Source organism: Meriones unguiculatus, chromosome 6, assembly GCF_030254825.1.
Source record: "Meriones unguiculatus strain TT.TT164.6M chromosome 6, Bangor_MerUng_6.1, whole genome shotgun sequence".
Taxonomy (NCBI): domain Eukaryota; kingdom Metazoa; phylum Chordata; class Mammalia; order Rodentia; family Muridae; genus Meriones; species Meriones unguiculatus.
Window position 1 is genome coordinate 64,043,475 of NC_083354.1, and position 22,924 is coordinate 64,066,398.

Below are 22,924 nucleotides of genomic sequence, written 5' to 3' on the forward strand. Positions count from 1 at the left end.
CTTGCAGCCAAGCATGGGCGGAACTCTAGGGGTCTTGAGGAAATATTGGGGGAAAGATGGAAGGACCTGGAGGGAACAGGAACCTCATAGGAAGACCAACAGAGATAACTAACCCAGTCACATGGGGGTTTTCAGAGATTGAGACATCAACTAAGGAGCATGCATGGTGTGGACCTAGGGCCCTGCACACTTGCAGCCAGTGGGCGGCTTGGTCTTCACATGGGTCACCTGGTGAATGGAGGGGGTACTCTTTTTAGTATGGACTCTATTGCCTGTTTTTGGATCACTTCCCCCCGGTAGGGCTGCCTTGCCTGGCCTCCGGGGATGAAGATAAGAGCAGACCTAATGTGACTTAATGTGCTGGGGAAGGTTAATACAGGAGGGAGGGGGGCTCCCCTTTTCTTGGGGGAAGGAAAAGGGGAAGGGGAAAGGAGGGGAAAGAGAGGACTGGGAGGTGGGGAGGGAGGGTGACCCTCAGAATGTAAAGTAAATAAACTAATATGAAATTAAAAAAAGAAAAAGAAAAGAAATGAGCAGCTGAACACTGGAAAAGTACTTTCTGGAAAAGACAGTCGCTGTGACAGTCCTAAGAGATACCTGTATGTAGATACCTAGATGTCTATATATGTATATAGATCCTTGTGTGTTTACAGAATAACAAACTATGAGTTTGCACACATATTTCCAATTTGTGGTTCTTTCTTTTTGACATTTGAAAAACAACTTAAATTATATTTGGCAGCGGCCAAGCCTCTTCTGGGAATGGTGCGTGAGTGTGATGCTGGCGGCTCCCCTTATTACAAGGCCTGAGGACTTGGGTCTCCACATGACAAGCACCTGTGAGGATATTAGTGCAGAATCTCCTGGCCTTTTCCGAGGGAATGCTTGGTTCACTTTTGCCTTGCATTTGCAAGGCTCAGATCAGGCTGTGATTGATTCTGGTTTGTCTCTGAGGATTGTGGGAGTGTGTTAATGATGATGTGGTTGAGCCAACGTGAGGGCCTGGTATAGGTACATCAGCTATTGTCTGGATGTTCTCTCCACATAGAAACTTGGTTCTGACAACAATTTGCCCACCAACCTGTTCCAAACAATAGCTATGTGATTATCAAAAAGTTAGGAAGGTCTTGATGGATCTCTAGGTCCAAGACGAAATAGGAACACTCAGAGGCAAGCCAAGCAAGGGTGAGGAATTGATTCAGGTTGCTAATTTGCAGAGAGCCCTGGGCATTAAAGGAATTAAATATCCTGATTAGGGTATGAGAAGATGCCAGTTGCCAACAATTAAATCAGAATTTCCTGTGTTGTAATCTATCATCTCTTTATACTGCAACCACAATTGCTGCCAACCATGGTCACTTGGTTAAGTACCAGTGTGTTGGGTTAGATAGTAACTGCTTGCTGAAGCTGTTTCCTCTTTCTTGACACAGTTCATGGGTTGGCAGGAAACTGTGGAGATTGAGGAGGAGAAGGAAGGAAAAAGTACAGTGTGCACATTATTGCTACACATAGGAAGGTCTTAAAACAGACTGTGCATGAGAAAACGAATGTAAAACCTTTTCAGCTGTTAAAAAATGGATGTTTAAGTAAGGGTGGCCTGAGCTGTCTCAGTGTCAGAGTGTGTGAACTGCATCCCTTGATGCAAGTCTTCATTCACCGACTGCACACTTCCTCCTTCAGGTTCTGAACCCGCTGGCGCTGCACTCCAGCATGTACCTATATGTATTGTGTGTGTGTGTGTGTGTGTGTACATACTTGAGAGTGCATATGTGCATGTACTTTGGCATACATGTAGCACAGTATGGGTTTAGGGGTTTAGAGATCAGAGGACAGCTTTTGGAAGTAGGCTCTTTTCCTTTCCATCATTTGGGCCCCAGAGATCCAACTCAGGTCATCAGCCTTGGTGCCAGGCCTTTTACTTGCTGAGCTATCTCCAGCCTTCTTCCTGAAAAAGCTATAATTTTGGCTGACCTCTGTGAGGGAAATCCTGAAATTCACTTTGTGACTGTTTGTGTGTATGTGTGTGCACTCATCTTTAAAAAAGGAAATATAATCCACTCCATTAAGGCTTCATTAACAAGCTGGGCACAGGAATTCAAAGCGTTGCTTCCTTAGACTGACCAGCATTCTGCTTTAATACTTGTAATTTTCTTTTCCAGCAGTGGGGAAACTTGATGCTTGCAATGTGAGTTTTACACAGTCAACCTGAGACAGTAGCCTTGAGAGTGCCTGATGTTATCCCTGCTGCTTTACCAGCACCTCCAAGGCCAAAGCAAACACACGAGGCAGCTGCCTCTGCAGAAGGGAAGAGGAAGGGGGGGGGTCACCTCTCCTACAAAAGTCTGGGAAGCACTGTGAAGACAGAGCTCTCCACCCTGTATTGCCATTGCCTCCATTTTCCCCATTAGTGCTTCCCATGAAACCATATTGTTTTTCTAAACTTTCTTTTGTTTGTTTGTTTTTCAAGACAGGGCTTCCCTATGTAGCCCTGGCTATCCAGGAACTCACTCTATAGAATAGTTGGCCTCTAACTCAGAAATCCACGTGCCTCTGCCTCCCAAGTGGTGGAATTAAAGGGATGCATCACCACCACCTGGCCTTCTAACATTTTTTTAACTAAAAAAAAACCCAAGTATATAAATTGTCTATACTCATCATTGTGCTCAGTATGGTTTATCACAGATTAGTTTTCTTAACATAAATAGAAGTTTTTGTGTAGATTCTGAAACCTTTGAAACAGAACAGGTAGAACACATCTAGAATGGGTGTCCAACAATAGAGGTACACAGTGCCACCATGACCAACTTCTATCCTAAGATGTCAGTGAGTCTGAGAGTATTGTATTTAATGAGTTTAAGCATGAGGATGCATGAGAGTAATAGTATCTGGCGGTGAGACTGAGTATCACCATGGTGTCCTCCAAAGGACCAACATGGCTGGTGCATGACCTATAAGCACATTCCACAAACCACAGGTTCAATTTTTTTTTTAAAGTGTCTGAGCTAAACATATCCAGACATTTCCCCCTCTTCCTTACTTTAAGAACAACACACTCTGAAAGGCTCTGCCCTGCAGACTATCAAAGCAGATGCTGAGAGTTATGGCCAAACTTTGGGCAGAGTGCATGGAATCTTATGAAAGAAGTGGGAAAGAGTAAAATCTGGAGAGGACAGGAACTCCACAAGGAGAGCAACAGAACCAGAAAATCTGAACACAGATTTTCAAGTACCATGCATGGAGATAACCTAGAACCCCTGCAGAGATGTAGCCCATGGCAGTTCAGTGTCCAAGTGGGTTCCATAGTAATGGGAACAGGGACTGCTTCTGACATGAACTGATTGGCCTGATCTTTGATCACCTCCCCCTGAGTGGGAAGCAGCCTTACCAGGCCACAGAGGAAGACAATGCAGCCAGTCCTGATGAGACCTAACAGACTAGGATCAGAAGTAAGAAAAAGAAAGCCTCCCCTACCAGTGAACTTGGGGAGGGGCATGCTTGGAGAAGGGGAAGTAAGGGAGGAATTTGGAGGGGAGGAGGGAGGGAACTAGAGGGAGGATACAAAGTAAATAAAGTATAATTAAAAATAAAATAAAGTTAAAATTAAAAAAAGAAAAACACAATGTAACATTTTTTTACATGGCATTAGGCATTGTAAGCAATGGAAAAGTTACTTAAAGTATATGAATGTGTGTGGGGTCATGGGAAAACACTGCACCATTTTGTATCATAGAGGAGAGGATGTTCTAGTGTTTACAGCAGCAGCAGCTCCTGGACCTAACTGTCATGGAAGTAAAGGGACAACTGTACACACCTTGATTTGTTGTGAGTTCACTGCAGGAGGAGGAAGAGGAGGAGAAGGAGGAAGAGGGGGAGGAAAATAATAAATTAAGAAACGCTTCTATAAACTTACCAAACTTTTCTGATGTTTTCTTATCTGGAAATTTTTGGCAATTAAGATCTAATGTCTTCAGAGAAACAAAATTTGGCAATATGTTGATTATGAAAGGAAAAATAAAATTTAGTTGGGTCAAACACATTACCTATGACTCAGAGCAGTACTGTTGAGATAAGGAGTATCTAAAAAGTGATGAAAGGTGATATAATATTCAGAATTACTATGACTAAGTAGAAGACACTGCTCTGAAAATGAAAGATTTAAATTGTAAACAGATGCACTTCACTGTTGTGAAAGCCTCACTGATGATCAGGTGTGGTTACAGTTCCCACGACACCATTGCATTGTAATCCTAGAGTATTGAATAACTGTGCACAGGAGCATCTGAAGTCAAAGTTGTACAGTCCTTACCAAATGGTGTGGTTTCAAAGCATCGTCCAGAAAACTCAATCTCTCTGAGTTTCTTGCAGGAAGCAAGTGCAGCCATGAGAGACTCACAATTCAAAAGGAAATCACATTTCAGATGGAAGACATGAAGATTTGGAGAGTTCTGAATCAATTTCACTGTAAAATATGAAAGATTTTCAGAAATTAGAGGCTGAATGTTTCTATCAGAATTGGACCCCCAATCTATCAGTTCCAGCCACAGTGATTAAACAGGCAATGACACAACATTCATAACGTAGTGACTCAGTGGCAAGTATCTAGAGCTCAGACTATATTTGTTGGGCTCTGTTGTGTTTAATTGACACAGTCATATGAAAGAATAGCTTTCTATAAGGAACTGAATGAAAGTTTTCCAGTGACATATGAATTCTGTTGCTGGGGTTATGCCCCATGTTAGGTGCCAGCAGTGGTTCTCCTTCCAGGGGAACTGTTGACCACAAGCCAATGAAAGCAGGAGGAGCAAAAGGTGAGATGCAGGCCTTTGAAGGCCGCTAGCATGATGGAAAATACCTTCTGGGAACCACTTCAGGGAGACAGTTCAATTTTAATTCAAGAGAACAATTTTATACTCCTTGGGGAGTTGGTGAGGGCTCTCGGGATACATGTACATAATTGGCACTTCAAGGATTCTTGATTTGCATTAAACAGGATGCTCCTATCATAAGAATGGGAACACAGTACCTAATTATCATATGGGCACAGGGAGGGGAGAGCAACTGTGCCAACAGCCATATATCAGATATGGTTAGAGGTATCTATGCCTAAAGATACTTTCCAGATGAGGTCAGGCAGAGAGTAGAAGGCCCTGCTGGGAAAAGGAAGTCCTTCATCTAGTGCCAAACTCAGAATGGCTATCTGGACTGGGAAGATTGCAACCTCAAACAGCAGGGTCCTACCAACAGGAGAGGAAGTGTTAGGAGTGTAAAGCTCAGGCTGTGCAGTCAAACCTTCTGTTTGGAGACACATTTCCTTAGCCCTGAGCCATCGCTGACCTCATTTCCCCAGCTGACAATCAGCAATAATCTTCATACCTTCTCTCACACAGGGGCTGTGAAGACTGAGTCAGCGGTTGTGAAGGGCTGAGAACAGTTCCCCACATGTTAAAGACACGGGTAACAAATAAATCTCTGCCCTCTTAAGGAGGAAGAGCGCTGTTCCCACACCTTCCCATGGACACAGTTCACGCTGTGAAGCCCAGGGAAGGTTTAACTGATGATTAGTTAACGGTTCTACCAATTACCCGCCAAGTAGCTTTTCCAGCTGAGACATGAGCTGGAGATCCAAGCACCATCCTTACCTAGTCTGGAGAGGTCAGACTCCTTAGAAGTTTGGATGGATAACTTCTCCACGTGGTGGAGGTTTGGGAACTCTCCAGGAAGGACTGAAAGCACATCTGCTTTGTCATCTAGTCTCACAGACAGTTCTTTCAGGCCTGGGAACTTGTTCAAGTTAGCAAAGAGTTGATCTGGAAAGCAGCACATAGTTCTCATCACTCAAGGTCCCCATTGGAAGTTCTCAAGTGTGCTGCGACCTTCAGCCATTTTCATGCTTTCAAGATGAAGTTTCTCAGACTTCCTAACACCAGTCTAGGAAGCACATCCAGGAAGATATTGTCAGCTACAGTATCTGCTGATCATAAACTACAGGGAAAGCCCCATACTGGTCTCTAAACTTACGAAATAAATAAAGCTTCTCTCCATCCAACAGCATGGGAATGTCTGAATTTGCACATGTTAAAAGGGTGTAGTTGGACTCTCACTTCCAATTCATGAAAGCTAACTCAAAGTGAACTAATGACAACTATAACAACTAACACTAGAACTCTTAGAAGAGAACAAGTAATTTTCACAACCTTGGGTTTCACCATGGATCCTTAAATATGACTACTGACTTACTAGAATATATTTACGATGAAGCAGATGAAAGGGAAAAATAAGACTAAATGAGATTTGCACCTTGTGGGTGGGGAAGTATAATGAAGAAGCCACCATGAAACACAGCGGGGAATTTCCTCAGCAGGTTAAACACAAAGAAGGTGTGGTGGCTCACAGATGTGACCTCAGTGGTTGGGAGACTGAAAAAAGGGGGTTACCATAGCTCAAGGCTAGCCTGTGTTGTATGATAAGTCCCAGGGAAGCCTAGCCTGTAGAAGGGATCTGTCTCAGAACACTGAGCCTCTGTCTCAAATGCCATATGAGCAGGAAATTCCTAAACAAGAGGGGTGTATGGCACAGGAATACGGCTCAGTGAGAAAAAGGACTTGTACCAAGCCTGCCAACCTCATTTTGATCCCTAAGAGCCACAGGGTGGATGGAAGGGAAAAATGGCTTTCCTGAGGTTGTCTCTGCCCCCCTATATGCATGCTCTGACACGGTTCCGTGTCCATGCACACATCTGCAAACACACAGGCACACACACACACACACAGTAAAAAACAAAAAAACATTCAGATATAGACAAGAAAAGCATTCCTAAGCATGTAACACACAGCTAAAGACAAGAACTAGACTAGTTATGATTATGAAATTTAAAAAAAAACAACGAACATTTACAGGATTATCAAAACTTCTAAGTAATGATAAACAAATTTAATGAAAGTCAGGTGAAGCCTGTACTGAAAATAACCAAATATTACCTAATGTTAAACACAACTAATAGGAGATATTTTTCCTAGTTGGTTTCTGTCAACTTGAAACAGGCTAGAGTTATTAGGGAAGAGGATCCTAAATTTGGAAAAAAATCCCCTAAATTAATGATTGATGAGCAAGGGGCCAACTCGGTGGGGATGGTGGTGCTGCTCTGGGCAGGTGGTCAAGAGTTGAAGAAGAAGGCAGATATGTAAGCAGCCATGGAAAGGAAGCCAGAGTCCTCCCTGGTCTCTCCTGTTCCTGCCTCCAGGTTCCTGCTTTCATTCCCTCTGCGACATCCTTCAGGGGTGAACTGTGCTAGCCGGGAGGTGTAAGATGTGATAAACCCTTTCTTCCCCCAAGTCACTTCTGGTCAGAATCTTTTATTACAGCAACAGAAACAGAAGTAAGACTATATTGTTCCTACTTTTTAATTCCTTTTCTGGAGAAGCTAACCCCCCCCTCCTTCTCGCACCCAGAATGCAGATATCTCTTCAGCAACATCGCACACACAGTCCAACATTGACTAATAACAAGCAGTTCAAGTGCCCTTACAACCTCTCAAGCAATGAAACACGGAAGCTATTTTTGAATTATGTGAAACCCATTCTGTCATTCAGGACCTTCCAATGATCTATGCACTGCCCCAAACAATGAAAGCATTTAAACTTCTCCTACAAAGGAACATTTATGAAGAGATGAAACTGAAGTTTCATTCATCTAAAACTAAGGATGAGAAAATGGAGGCATAAAGTTATTGTGTAATTTGAATGCTGATTTCTGTACACCCCACCCCCCATATCTGGTTGCAACCCTTGTTCTGAGAATCTCCTGTTTCCATGTTGGGTGAACACTGCTCCCCAGTTGTCCCCTAGTATGTCAATAACGCAAATTACACAACAATACTGAGCAGTCATTACTCTATTCTTAACCCTCTAGGCTAGTCTGGCTTCTTCCCTGCGTAAATCATTGACATACTTGCACTTTATGGTATTCTCTGCTCCAGCTGCTCTCTCTTCATGTCTCTTGGACCTCTGCCCATGGCTGGAAATTCCCCACTTCATCCTCTAACTCTTCCCCTCCTGGAGGGCAAGAAGTCCATCCTTATTCTCTCCTCCACTCAGCTCTTGGCTGTAAGCTGCTTGTAATTTCTCTTTTCTCATAGGTTCTATTCGAATAGGTTGGTTAGTCAGCCTTAGCAGGAAGGCCATTGGTGTTGTGTCAACAGGGTCTCCTCCATATGACCTTGGAGAATCAGCTCGTGCTGTGTTCTGTTTATGGACAACTTGGACAGTTTTACTACCTTTGTCAGGAACATCCTTGATTTTATTGCTTGTCCCTGCAGTTGGAGGAATGGCAATCCATACTTCTTACTGTTGCAATAGATCCCTCCCCCATAAATTCATGGCTGCATCAGTCATATATGGCCTTAATTTTCCCGTTGGGATTTCTGGCCCTACACATTTAAGACATTTTAGGCTTTATTTTACCTGCGACAGTGACACAATTCCCAGGAGCTGTGTAGATACATTTTTAAGTGGCCAAATTGGATACCAGGAGTCTTGGAAAATTATTGTTACATATGCTCCAGAAGACACTAATCCTTCCACCTCAATGATATCGAACTGTAATTCTAATTTTGGCCTTTTATCATTTATAGCGTTTGCCAAAATATCTGTATTTTCATCTTTAGTGCCTCTTGTTTTATCCCCTAGGAGCATCTTTATCTCCTTTAAATGATATATCTAAGTTTTTAGTAGCACTGTTTGTCCTATTAGGCCTTGAATTTTCTATTTTTATTTATTTTTTTTTTTTTAGAATAATCCTCTTTTGGTGGGCAGGAAACTAATGGTTCATGTTGTTTTTTCTGTCAGACCTTGAGTGAAGTCCCTTAGTAAGTTTTCTGAAATTAAGGAATTGCCTTGGATAACCTGCATTCAGGAGCCATATAACCATTCCTTATCATCTTTAACAATATCAGTTCCTCTTGTCCTACTTTATTAATGCATAAGTGAAGCCTCATCTTTCCACCATGCCAGCCATTGAAATTAAGAGCTAGGCTCTAGAATGGCTGTCATCAAATCTCTCCAGTCTTTTGGAGTTATGCAATTCCGTGTGGCCCAGTTATTAAGTATTTGTTCAATGCATGGTGAGTGTAAGCCACAACTTGTTTTTCCTCCTTAAGCCTTTTAAAATCTTGAGCTTCTATAGATTTCCATCTGAATTCTTCATCATGAGACACGAGGAGAGAGCAGCTGGAGCAGAAAATGCCATAAGTGCAAGTATCTTGGGGATTTACATGGGGAGGAAGCCAGATTAGCCTAGAGGATTAACAGTAGAGTAACTTCTCAGTACTGTGCTGTAAGCTGCTTTATTAGCCTATCAGGCAACAACTGGGGAGCAGTGTTTACACAATACTGAGGTGGGAGATTCTCAGAACAAAGACTGCAACCAGATGTGGAGAGTACAGAAATCAGAACTTGAATTACACATTAACCTTATGCCTACAAGGAAACAGAATTAGCCAGACTGCTTGTGAAAGCACACTCAGGGATACCTGGTAACTGGTTCGTCCCTGAGACCTCAAAAGACTGCAGGGCAGGCAGGGTGAGAAGCAGCTCCTGTTCTGCTGTGCTGAGCTCCAGCCTGCACACGGAGCACTTGGTGACAGAGGTCTTATTCAGCTCCAGAGCAGGGTGGATGTTTTCAAGAAAGCCACTGCTGTTGGACAAGCAGAGCTCAATATTCTGTGAAGCTGAGAAGACTTCCATTAGGACCCGGAGCAGTGCTTGGTCTGCTGGGCCCATGTTGGCCACTGCAACTTCCAACCTAGGGATCTTGTGTGGCTTGAGTGACAGTTTCCAATAGCCAGTACTGATATTTGGTGGGGCCTGGTGTCGGATATCCGCATAGTTCCTCATGATCTCTTCTTTTTCAGCCAATGCATTCATTCACGGGTTGAAAGGCAGATGCATAGTCCTGATCTACAGTTGGTGGCTGTAAATTTCCAAACTTTTTTCTATTAATGACAAATATATTTGCTGTACCCACTTATTTCCATTTATTGAGACCTACTCTTCAATAATAACAGGCTTTCTGGGTGCTCCCAAAAGTACTGTAAATTCAATACTTTTAAAGTCAGTGTTCTTCCCTGAAGAAATCGCAAAATCAATGGAGAACATGCAGAAACTGTGTTGCTTTCATAAGCAAAGTTTAAAGCAATGCTCACTAAATACTCTGAAATTAATGAAGAGAAAACTTTAGGATATAACTGCCACAATCCTCTAATGGAGTCCATCCATAGTGAAGCTTCCGGGTGGAGCTTCATGTAGTCCTCATCGTCAGACATGTTCTCCAGCGACTCTTTCTCATCCACCAACTGAAGCAAATGAGACACAACTTCCTGCCCTGCCTTTGATGAAGGGTGGCTGGAGACATATTTCAAAAAGTTGTTGTAGGTGGTCAGAGCCTTCAAGGGCGAGTTAATTTGTCTCAAATAATGAATTCCCAGGTATTGGTCTCCCTGCCTGTCTGAACCCAGGAGTTCAGTGAGCCTCATGGCAGCAAGAAATTCTTGGAAGAGAGGACTTAAAACCCGGTAGACTGGTCTCAGCCTCTGGGCGGTGAATTTGCTCATCAAGCAGGTGGTCAGGTCGTCATTTTCATCCACTCCAGCCTCTGTGAGGTCATCATTGTTGAACTCAAAGCATGAAGAAAAAAGCCCCCTCAAGGCCAGCTGCCCACATGAGGACACAGTGGCCTTGAGGGCCTCAGCTGCAGCTTTGTACTTTAAGGACAGATACTTCATATAGGAAGTGAAAAAGGCCACATCATGAAAGGGCTCGTCAGAAGGATTTTGAAACCAGTCAGTACAGACTGCTGCCATGAAGAGAGGAGTTTTGTGAATTCCTCTCAGACGTTCATTCTTTCCAAAGTAATTGAAAAACCTTTGTACACGGATTATAGAATGTGAAAAGAACTTCCGTAATACAGAGACAGTATTATAGAAAGGAAACTCTTTGACCTCTAGAATTTTATCCAGACATGGACGGATGGATCTGGCCCTGTTTTTATGGACAGCAATCAATAAGCAGGTTAGTGACAAGTAGTTTTTTGTAATCAGCGTCTCTAGGGCTTGGGGGAGCGAGTCCACCCATTATAGTCATCCAACAGGAACTGAACCTGGTGTTTTAACTGCTGGATGATGCTGCTCAGGCATGCTTCACTAACACAGCCTCCTGCCTCTAGAAGTTGGGCACAGATGATGCTGGCCAGACCCTGGTCTGGTCTGGTGGAACTAAGGGAGAGGTAGAAGACCAGCTGGAACCTATTCAACAGGGGACAGCACCCTGACGCCCAGAGAAAAGCTATTTTCTTCAGGAAGATTGTCTTCCCACTGCCAGCTTCCCCCTCCACACACATGACCGAGCTGAGATTGGCGAAGACCTCGGAGATTGTCAGGGCCCTTTGCACTGGCCTGCTGATGTGCTTTGAAATGATGGACACATAACAGCCAAGCAAGTGGTCAGTACCTTGGCTGGAGCACACCTCTGGCAAATTCATGTGGCAGAAAGTGGCACCTCGCAGCTGCTCACTCAGACTCTTTGCCTCTTGAAACCACTGGGCTTCCCTCAGAGCCAAGCCTGTGGAGAGAAGGGAGGCAGAGGAAGTTGTATCTTTACATCTCTTTGATTGCTTTGTTTGTCTGCTAAGAGTGGATTAGGACTCTCTTCTCCTTCCCATGACCCCCCTCCATACCCTAAGACCCTCTCAGATCTTTCCATAGCATCAGAATGTGGGGTACTATGTCTAAGGCCTCTCATTTGACAGGGACTTGGATATCCTGGCACCCTAATTTCCCTTTAGGATCTCAGGAGACCAGCCTGCTGCATGATGCCTTAACACTGGCTGCTTTGGATCTGGCATGAGGACTGCTGTTGGTAGTCCTGCATTCACTCTCAAGATGCCATGGGAGCACTGACTCTCTCACCCACAACTCCCTTCACCTCAGTGCTCTCCTCTAGGAGCTCCTCAGACAATTAGAAATATGCTTTCCTGTCCAATGTACAAATACACAGAATCCCATGTGCTTTCATATTCCTACCAGCCTCGGTGGGATGAACTGGGTCCTCGTGATTGCTTTCACTTGTGATTTCCTTTGAAAGAGAAATCCTTTATTAAATCATAACTGGGTCTTGATTTAAGAGTGGGCATTGTATTATTACTGAGGATCTTCTAAACATCTTCTAAACCTAGCCTGCTCAATTCTGATAAAAGGAAGGCATAGTCCAGGTATGAAAGAATAAATTTCACACGTGTGCAGTAGTCATGTTCCTAGATGGTACATGCATTTTGCACACATCTTCTGTATGGGTGATAACTTTGTGAGTTATCAGAACTGTAATGTCTAGGACAAGAAGAGTCCTGCAAAGTTCATCTAGCATTCCTCCCTGCTTAGTCATTAGTAACTACATGTTTAATACCATACACAGGGATGGATGCAGACAGATTATTAAACACACACTTTTTACCTGACAGTGTCAAGTAGTGTAGTTGGTCTGGAATTCCCTATGTGGCCAAGGGTAACGTTGAAGTATTTGTCTGCCTTTCTCCATTTCCCAACTACTGGTATTATAGGCATGAGCCTACACACACCCTTGGCTTTGATACCATTTTTTTTCCTTTTCTTGAACTCCAAACGTCTTACTATACCTCATTTTATTCAGAGCTAAAGACATTTTTATGGAACGTCATATGGTTTTAGGGAACCATATGATATCTGAGTTACATCCTCTGCACTTACAATGTCAGCCCCACATCTGACAAAGGGCTGATATCCAAAATTTATAAAGAAGTCAAGAAACTAAACATCAACAAACCAAATAACACAATTAAAATATGGAGTATGGATCTAAACAAAGAAATCTTGACAGAGGAATCTCTAATGGCTGGGAAGCACTTAAATTTCAACATCCTTAGCCATCAGGGAAATATAAATAAGAACGACTCTGAGATTTCATCTTACACCCTTGAGAATGGCTAAGACCAAAAACTCAAGGCACAGCTCATGCTGGTGAGGACGTGGAGCAAGGGAAACATTTCTCCACTGCTGGTGGGAATGCAAACTTATAGAGTCACTTTGAAAATCAATTTAGCAGTTTCTCAGAAAACTGGGAATAGATCTACCTCAAGACTCAGCTATACCACACCTGGACATATACCGAAGGATGCTTCATCCTACCACAAGGACACTTTCTCAAGCATGTTCATTGCCTCTTTATTCATAATAGCCAACTGGAAACAACCTAGATGCCTTTTAATGGAAGAATGGCTAAAGAAAATGTGGGATATTTGCATGATGGAGTATTATTAAAAACAATGACAGAATGACATTTGCAGGCAAATGGATGGAACTAGAAAAGACCATCCTGGTATGATAATCCAGAATGATAAACATGGTATGTTCTCACTTATAAATGGATATTAGTTGTGATGTAAAGGATAACCATGATACAATCCACAGACCCAAAGAAACTAAGTAACAAGGAGGGCTCAAATGGGGTTGTGTGACTCTCACGGAGAAGGAGAAATAGAATAGGCATTGTGGGTGGATGGTAGGAGGAGACTGGGTCAGGGCAGAGGTAGGGATGGGGACAGGAGAGATCAGGTGTGGGGAGGATGGAGAAAGTACTGGGAGAGTCAACTGCAATAGAGGGTCTCTCTGGGACAAACTAGAAACCTAAGGCAATAGAACCTCCCAAGAATCTCTGAGGGTGACCGTAGCTAAGACTCCTAGCAATGGGGAACATGGAGCCTGAACCAGCCATCTCCTGTAACCAGGCAAGACATCCAATGGAGAGATTGGGACACCAACCCAGCCACAAAATCTTTGACCTACAATTTGTCCGACTTACAAGGGGTAAAGATGGAGTAGAAATTGAGGGAGTACCCCACAATGACTGGTCCAGCTTAAGACCCATTCCTGAGAGGGAGCCTACCACTGTCATGATTAATAATATTCTGTTATACTTGTGGACAGGAGCCTAGTATAACTGTCATCAAAGAGGCTTCACCTAGCAACTGATGGAAACAGATGCAAGACCCACAGCCAAACACTGGGTGAAACCTGGGGAACCCTGCAAGAAGAAGGGGAGGAAGGATTGTGGGAACCAGAGGGGTCAAAGACACCACAAGGAAACCTACAGAATCAACTAAACTCGTCCCATGGGAGCTCACAGAGACTGACCCACCAACCAGGCAGCATGCATGGGACTAATCGAGGTCCACTACATGTACGTAACAGTTGTGTAGCTTAGTCTTCCTGTAGGATTCCTAACAGCAGGAGAAAGGGATGTCTCTGACTATGTTGCCTGCCTTTGGACTCCTTTCCCCTATTTGGGCTGCCTTGTCTAGCCTCAACAGAAGAAAATGTGCCTACTATAACTTGATATGCCAAGGCGGTTGATATCCACAGGAAGCCTCCCATTTTCTGAAGAAGAAAAGAAGAGGAGTGGATAGGGGTGTGGGGGAAGGGCTGGGAGAAGAAGAGGAATGAAAAACTGCAGTCAGGATCTAATTAATTATTTGAAATAAAAATTCCAAATACAAGAGATTTATCAAGGGAACTCAAAATTGCTCTGCTGTTTTGTTTTCCTTTATTTTTCTCTATTGTAATCAGCTTAAACTTTTTACATAACTATAGCTCCTCCGTTGAGACCTACTGTAGTTCTTAGCATAACTTTAGCTCTTCTGTTAACAACTGCTATCTCCTTTAGCATATCAGAAGCCATTTTACTTCCAAATATCCATTTTGATCATAAGGTAAAACTGAGTTCAAGTTCTCAGGCCTACCTGCCTGAGACCAGGGTCCACTGAGTCAGAGCAGGGGCGGGGCTCATTACCATGGCTTCCAGAAGTGCATGGTGGCTCTCAGGGGCTGGAATCACTTCTGCAGAGGACTTCAGGTTTTGAAGAAATATGCAACTATGCAGAGAAGGTAAAAGTCATAAAATAGTTCCATGAGATAAGGATTTGTATTTGCTTTTTTAAAAAAAGCATGAAGATCAGGACCAGGTCTGAGGACTGGCTTTAGCTCCGAGGTTTCTTTGGCAAAGAGAAGGTTCTGTCAACCCACACCAGCCACTTATGTAAAGAGTGAGTGTCTAGTTCAAGACCCGCTGGAGTCTTGAACTAGACACTGGAGCACAAATGTGTTGCAGGTGGCACGACAGGTGGGAGGCGTTCCCGTGTACCCAGACACTACTGGAAGAGCCCACCAATTGAGTTTCACAGCACCAATGTTATAATAACAAATCCTCCCCAGCATGTTTGGTATAAGGAAGGAAGTCGGTCGTGGAAGGGGGAGGGTTAAGAAAGAAGGGATGAGGGGTGCCCCAGAAAGAAACAGAGGGAGGGAGAAAAAGCAAGAAAGTCAGTGGACTTGGGGAGGGACATGGGAGGAGATTAGGGAGGTAGGAAAGGATTGGGAGAGGAAGAGGGAAGGGGCTACAGCAGGCATACAAAGTGAATAAACTGTAATTTATAAAAATATAAATAAAAAAGAAAGCCAGAGAGAGAGAGAGCAGTAATGGGCGGGTCATTTATATCTGGAGCATGCCTGGCTTGCACCTGGCAGAGGCAGGTGATGACATCAGAGGTTGCTAAGCAACCTAGTCTAACATTAAGCATGAAGCAGAAAGCGAAGATTTTCAGTGATTCTGTCAGTCTTGTATCCTGAATAACCTTCAGTCTCTGGGTTCCAATAAAAATGCATGTGGTTTGTAAAGTAATGGTGAGGGTATTCAGGGAATGTGTTGGGGTGAGAACAGAGTTAGTGCCTGTTCGTGAAACCAGCTGAAATAATCTTAAAGAATAGAAAATAGTGACACAGCACTGTGGGTGCAGAGGCAAGAGGATAACTAGGACACACTGGATGCTAGCAGGTTCAGAGAGAGACCCTGCTTCAAGGGAACAAAAGGGTGACATAAAGGAGAGGATACTCCCTGTCTCCCTTTGGCCCTATGTAGAACACACAGTGCACACACAAACACACATTACCTAAGTGAACAAGGTAAAAATAAATAAAAGTTTAAAGACTAACTAATGAGAAAACTCTAGAGTCATGGAAAAAGAACAACAAAGGACATTAAAAAATACTAAACAAAGTGTACAATTAAGAATTTAGTTAACAGTAGTTTTTAACCATATCAACTCTTGTCAAACTGTCAGAAACAAACCCACAAGATCTGAGTGTGCCAACTACATGAAATTCACATTAAGATAAAAGCTTAGATAAACAATAAAATTTGTGTGATAGCCAGAGCTTGGAGATGGCACTGTTGGCAAATGCTTGTTGGGCAAACATGGAGACTGGGCTCAGATCTCCAGCACCTGTGTAACAGCGAGGCAATAGGGACAGTGTAATCTTAGTGCCTGAGAAGGAGAGACAGGAAGACCGTAGGGGCTCACTAGCCAGCCAGTAAGTCTCATTGGCCAGCTCCAGGTTTAGTGAGAGACCTGTCTCACAAAATAAGTTGGACAGAACTACAGACCTATTTTTGAATACACAGAACATGTTGCTTTCAGGATAGAGAGGAATCAAGCTGGAACTGACTCAGAATTTCCTCCCTGCTGTCTCCCTGTCACAGTACAGGAAGAGGCTTTACAGTCTGCTGGGGGAGGAGGGCCACCTGCATTCTACAACATCACCATCATGCACCAGACAAGATGAGGCCAACTGCTTTTGAATTGGGCTTGAGGCTGCTTCACAGATGCACTAAATGTGGTCAAGCTGGGTTTGGTGGTGCAGGCCTGTAAATCTCAGCACTTGGGTCTCAAAGACAGGTAGATCTCTGGGTCAAAGGCCAGACTGATCTACATAGTAAGGTCCGAACAGAAAGGTCAACACAGTGAGACCCTATTTCAAAAAGACAAAATGAAAGAAAACAAAAACCTAAACTAAACCCGGTCAAAAGCACAATGCCCAGAAAGTCTATAAAGGTCTTAGCAGAGCAGGGTCGACTAATGCAATCTGGCTTAATGGACATCCTGTCAAATTGTCTTCTAAATATTTATGTTCCTATAAAAAGAATGATGCTGCTTTGAACCTTGGCTAGATAAGCTTTTCACTGCAGTACAGAAAATAATTGATGATCGAGTTCTCAGCTCTGAATGAGGCATCTATATCAACCTCACACAGAGGCTCTGGAGATATCTGGGAAAGAGTGTTTGAACTGCTGTGAAATGCTGCCTGCTGAGCATTATTGACCATCACATTCATGAAACCTCATCTGTGGTTACCTGAATAAGATCACACAAGATCAAGCCAACTTTATCCCAGAACCAGGAGCCTGACTGGCACCTGTTGCCACCTGGGCCATTTTTTTCCCTTTTACTGAGTTTGGTCATTTGCTTGCTCAGCTGAGGTTCTCCCTGTGTTGCTGTCATTCATCCATAAGTGCTGATCAAAGTGCAGAGCTTTCTGAGCCACGGTTTGGAAGCCTGTTTTTTTTAAAAAAGTATTTTATTCTTTGGAAATCACAGAAATGTGTGCAACGTATGTGAATTATATCAACCCCCAGTGCCTTTCTTCAGTTTCCCCAGACTCCTCCTAAAGTCAGGTCTGCTCCCAGCTTTGTATCCTCTTTTAACTGAATTCAATTAGTGCTGCTCATGTGTGAGTGGACACAGGGCCATCCAGCAGAGGTCAGGAAACCTCAAGGCCCACGGGCTGAAGAAGACTGACTCCAGCAGAAACAAGTGTCAACAGCTCCCCTCCTGCAGGTGGGGCTTGGCTTGGCTGGATTTGGGGCAGGCTTGTATGGATAGGCAACCACAGCAACTGTGAGTTCCTGAGGGAAGGACCCTGCTGTGCACAAAACAAGACAAACCCAAGACAAATTCCTCTACAGCCTCCTCTTGGGCCCCTCTTCTGCAAAGGCCCTTGAGTGTTCCCTCAGGAATGAACACACCCTGTCATTTACTGTCTGCACTTTGACCTTGTTGTAAGTCTCTGGAATTCTGTTCTTGTTAAGGTCTGAATTTATGTTTATTCCAGACTCCCATTAGCAACTAAGAGCCCTGGGGTATCTTAGAGAGACACTTGGATGAAAGGATATGGTTGTGATTGCCAGTGATCATTTTATATCTTGTCATTGTCTATCTAAACAAGATCTGGGTGTGGTGGAGCATGCTTGTCATCCAGCACTTGGGATGTGGAGGCAGTAGGATGAGTTTAAGGCCATCCTCCCTAAACACTGAGTTAGAGGCCATCCCGGGTTATCTGACACTGTGCCACAAAGACCTCTCTCCAGCTGCCCTTCCCCAACACAAAGAGTCACTAAGCCAGGTGTTATGATAGCACATGCCTGCTCTTCTGGTATTCATGAGATGGAGACAAGAACATGGGAGTTCAAGGGAAATCTGAGCTATACTGAAAATCAAGATCTACTACACAGTGAAATATTTTCTTAAATTGCCTTTTTTTTTTAACAGAGGTTCTCTGTGTAGCCATGACTGTGCTAGGACTCTCTCTGTAGACATAATAGAACATTGTGTCAAACAATATAAGGGTTGGAGCTATAGCTCAGTAGCAATGTACTGCTCGCTTTTCGGTTCATCCTAGGGGGAAATATGGGTAAACCAAGAGTTTCTGGAGATTGTCACTGGTTTAGTGTGTAGTTAGCAATCATGACACTCTGGATTCAATCTTTCTCTATCCCTCTCCTTTTATGTCTGTCTGTCTGTCTCTCCAACAGACATACAGACACACACACAGCAAATATAGAGCTAAGACAAAAAAGAAACAAAAGACAACCAAAGAAGAGCAGGCAAAGCTGAAGGTTTATGTAGATGTGTGTGTGTGTGATTGTGCGTGTGTTTGGTAAAAGGACAGTGAACTGAAAATCAGGACTGTTTGCCCCTGAATGAGGAGGACAGCATCAACCAGGACAAGGGACTGGTACGGTGGCCTCTAAGGCACTGAGAGACCTTGACTTCTTGACTTTAGCGCTCAGCTCCTAGGCTTTATTGTTGTCCTTTCAACCAGATACGTAATTACAGTAGATATGCATTACATATGCTAGTTTGTAATTATAACAAAACAAAACTTCATTGACACATTATAAAACAAGTTTTAAATATAACTAGATTTCCTCCCTACTTACCATCCCTGGGACTGAGAAGACAGCCCCTGCAGTCTCCACAATTTTCTGCATATTACTTCCAAATTAAAAAAAGAAGAAGTAGAACCTGAAAATGCCTCAGTGGGAGAACAGTCACTACTCCTGAGGAGGACTCAGGTTTGTTTCCCAACACCCATATCAGGCAGTTCACAGCCTCCTGTAACTCAGTTCTAGGATATTTGATGCCCTCTTTGTGACCTCTGTGGGCATCAGGTATGCAAGTAGTACACAGATATACATACAGACAAAACACCCATGCACATAAAGTCAAATACTAAAAAAATAAAATAAAATAAAAATAAAAATAAAAAATAAAGTCAAATACTTTAAAAAGTAAGAGAAAAAGAAAAAAGTGACCACTGCTGTCACTAGTCTTCTACCTTTAAAATTAAATGGAAATATTCTATGTATGTATGATTTATTTATTTATTTAAGTTGAATAAAAGTTTTGATATGTAGCCCTGGGCTGCTCTAAAACATGATTTTAGAAAGAAGAGGATTAAGTGGAGACAGAGGGAGATAAGAGAAGATAAATGGAAGGATGGTGGTGACATGATTGTCATACACTGTAATATATATACTTTTGTGTGTAAAGGTCATAAATGTACATATATTAAAATGTCATTATTTTATATAATTAACATACACTAACAAAACATTTTTAAAGAATACTTTAAGGACTTGGGATGTTATTTCCATTCTATCTCAAGACCAGATAGTTATTTAAAACTTTACATTTTAAAGTTTAATAATTAGACTTAAATAAATCTAGAACACTTTGAGGTATGCATTGGCTGCACACCAAACACACCTGAGGAGCTGAACATAGACTGCATAGCATTTCTAAGGTAGCATGAGCTACATAGAGAAATATGTGTGCATATTGACTCAACCTAAATTAAGATTTAACTATGATGTCTAGTTAGACAGAGAGACTCTCATGTGAGGAAAGAAATGAAGATACATGGATGTATTCTTTGCAGTGGGAACCAGAGAGTGAGCAGACACTACCCACAGATAACAAACCTGGACAGTGAGGGAATAACAGATGAAGTGAGTTCAAAGTCAAGAGAATTCACTTTGCTCACTTTGGGAAAAACTTGGTGTGGTCTGCTAATGGGTGGTCACCTTCCTCCCACTTCTCCATACATCCTCCACAGGAAAAACACTGGACAAGGTCCTTTTTCCCTAGGAAAAGGAGATGGGGTCACCTCAACAGCACATACACCTGTCAACTCACAAATTCGACTCCAGATTTCACTGGTGAAATCCTGCTTGCTCCTCCAGTTGGATTATGTGGCAATACCATGCACAGGAGGCAAGAGTTCACACAGGACTCTTGGTCCTTCCGTGGGGTGGTCAGCAACAGTCAGCAACAGTCGCTGAAGGTTCCTGTGCACGGTGTGCTTTGATGAAACCTGTCCCAAACCATCATCCTGAAATATTTGCCATCAGGAACTGGAGTAGGAGCTCCGTGAGAGCAGAGATTTCTGTCTGTTCTGGACAATGAGGAAACACGGGACATTCACAGACATAGGCAATCAACAAGCAATTGCTTACGGAGTAAATCGGAAGAATATACTTGTAGCTGGGGCAGGATGGAAGAGCAAACTTAGGAGCCTGTATGCAAGGCAGGTTATGAAGAATCCCTGTCTCTGCTCACATTATTGCCAGCTCTCCTCCCCTAGAAATAGGAGCACTTCATCGGTGAAACTCAGGCAAGGCTGGCAAGAGAAGACAATGCAGTAAGACTGGGTGGTGAGTTTTGTACCAGTGGAATAGGCCTGTAGGATGAAGTGACCTCCGGATCCCCAAGCCCAGAGGCTGAACAACGAGGGAATTATGGAAAACTGAAGGTCTTATGAGGCCCCAAAGAGATCTATGACAAATGAAGATAAAGAAAAGTGCAAGTTCAGGATTAGACTACTGGTCAGACACAAAATTCTGACTTGGGTGCTAAAGAGATGCTCAGCATAAAGAGCACTGGCTGCTCTTGCAAAGGAGTCAGGTTTGTTTCCAGCACGACATGCTGGCTCTCGGCAACTATATCTCCAGTTCCAGGATCCAACACCCTGGCTAGCCTCTGAGGGCACCAGGCAGGCCTGTGACACCCATACTTACATTCAGGCAACACTCACACATAGAAATGTAAAATTAAAGGGTAAAACCCCGACTGACCTGTGTAGAAAAGGCCTGCTTTGACAAGAGCTTCAACAGCCACAGGTGACTCGTGGGGCCAGTCCTTAAAAGTGTCCTTCCTCACTTCTTGATTAGCAAAGACGCTGTCATTGCAGTAAGCTTGGAGAAAAGATGTGGGCGAGAAGAGCAGGCTTTGATAACAAAGTTCAAGTAAGTTGTGTGTATAGGTGGGATGATCTTATGATGTGTGCTTGTGTCAGCCTAATTAAGGGTGGTTAGAAGAGCAGGAAGAAATAAGAGATACAAGAAAGACCATGTTAGAACTGCTGGGCAAAGACTGGGGTATTCCATTCATTCTATTCATTTCTGTGCATGGTCAGTGTGTTAAAATGTAACTTAAGACTGTCCCCTGGTCATCTAGCATTGGGATAGAGCACTATTGAGAGGAGATTCCTATTTCCAGAATCATTGTGAAGATTTGAGAAAGGTCATTTCCCCTGTGGCTCCCTTAAAAACATTTGTTATGACAGCTTGCTCTTTGAGATGACCACATGTATGGGGGGTCTCCATTAGACTTTTTACCTCACCCTGGTCTCTGGACACTGGTACATGTCTTCTCCATGCTGTGAGCATGTGAAAATTAAATTCCCATTACCTTGGTCTGACAAGTTTTTCAAGATGAAAGCCTGCCCGTGTTCACATTTCATCCTAGGATTAGGATTTTTTTCCCTTTGCTTTAAGTATTTCATTGGCACAGAGAATACTATACTTTAATTTAATTAAGAAAAAACCTTAGAGTTTAGAAACATTTTGTATTTTACTTTTGACTTCGTTAAGCCCTGAGATCATAGGGAATAGGTTATACTGTTTTCCTCAGTGCTCACCAGTGTGCTTTCTGGTTGTGTACTCTGAAGAGCAGGTTGGCAATTCAGACTTTCCTTAGTTTCCTTCTTTATCTCATCATTTTCTTTCACTACATCAGGAAACTGTCTCAAGACTTACAATTCGGAGTGTTTCATGTGTGTGCAAGTCCGTTTGCATATATGGACTCACATCTGTGGAAGTCTGAGGACAACCTTCCCTGTTTCTCTTTTAACCTGCTCATTTAACAATGACAAGAGTGCGCTGGGCAGCACTGTAGACTCTTCATTTTGCTAAGGCAGCATTCATGAGCAAGCCTTCTTCTGAGAAACCCATTTCCTATGTCCACAATGTCACCCTTCTTGTAGACTCTTGCTCATGTGGCCAAAGACACAGCTCTGCGTTCCCAAGACCTAGAGAACACTGCTTCTCCTTTTCTCCATAGTGTTTGCTATTTTAACAACTTATTGGAAAATGGTGTTTTCAGTCAGAAGGATGCCGTGTGCGTGCTTGTAAGTATGTATGTATGTATGTGTAGCCAGACATTTGAGTACTTTATTGGGTTCTTTTATCTACCACCGTTCTGCCCCCTTCTTCCACCCTTCCAAACCCCCAACACTAGGTAAAAGAGAAAGAAGGTTACAGGGGAAAGGGGGCTTCAATACTGTTAGAATACTTCCTGCTGGTTAGGGGCATCGATTTCCTTGGAGCAATATTCAATTTCTTCCACTCATCTCTGCACACAACCACGTGACAGAGAGCAACCAACCCCA

The 22,924-nt window shown here is 43.1% G+C and overlaps 1 pseudogene; it reads right to left on the bottom strand.

Moving 5' to 3' along the window:
• Nucleotides 1–22,924, bottom strand: part of LOC132654867 (baculoviral IAP repeat-containing protein 1b-like) — a 32,620-nt pseudogene that overhangs the window by 5,073 nt on the left and 4,623 nt on the right.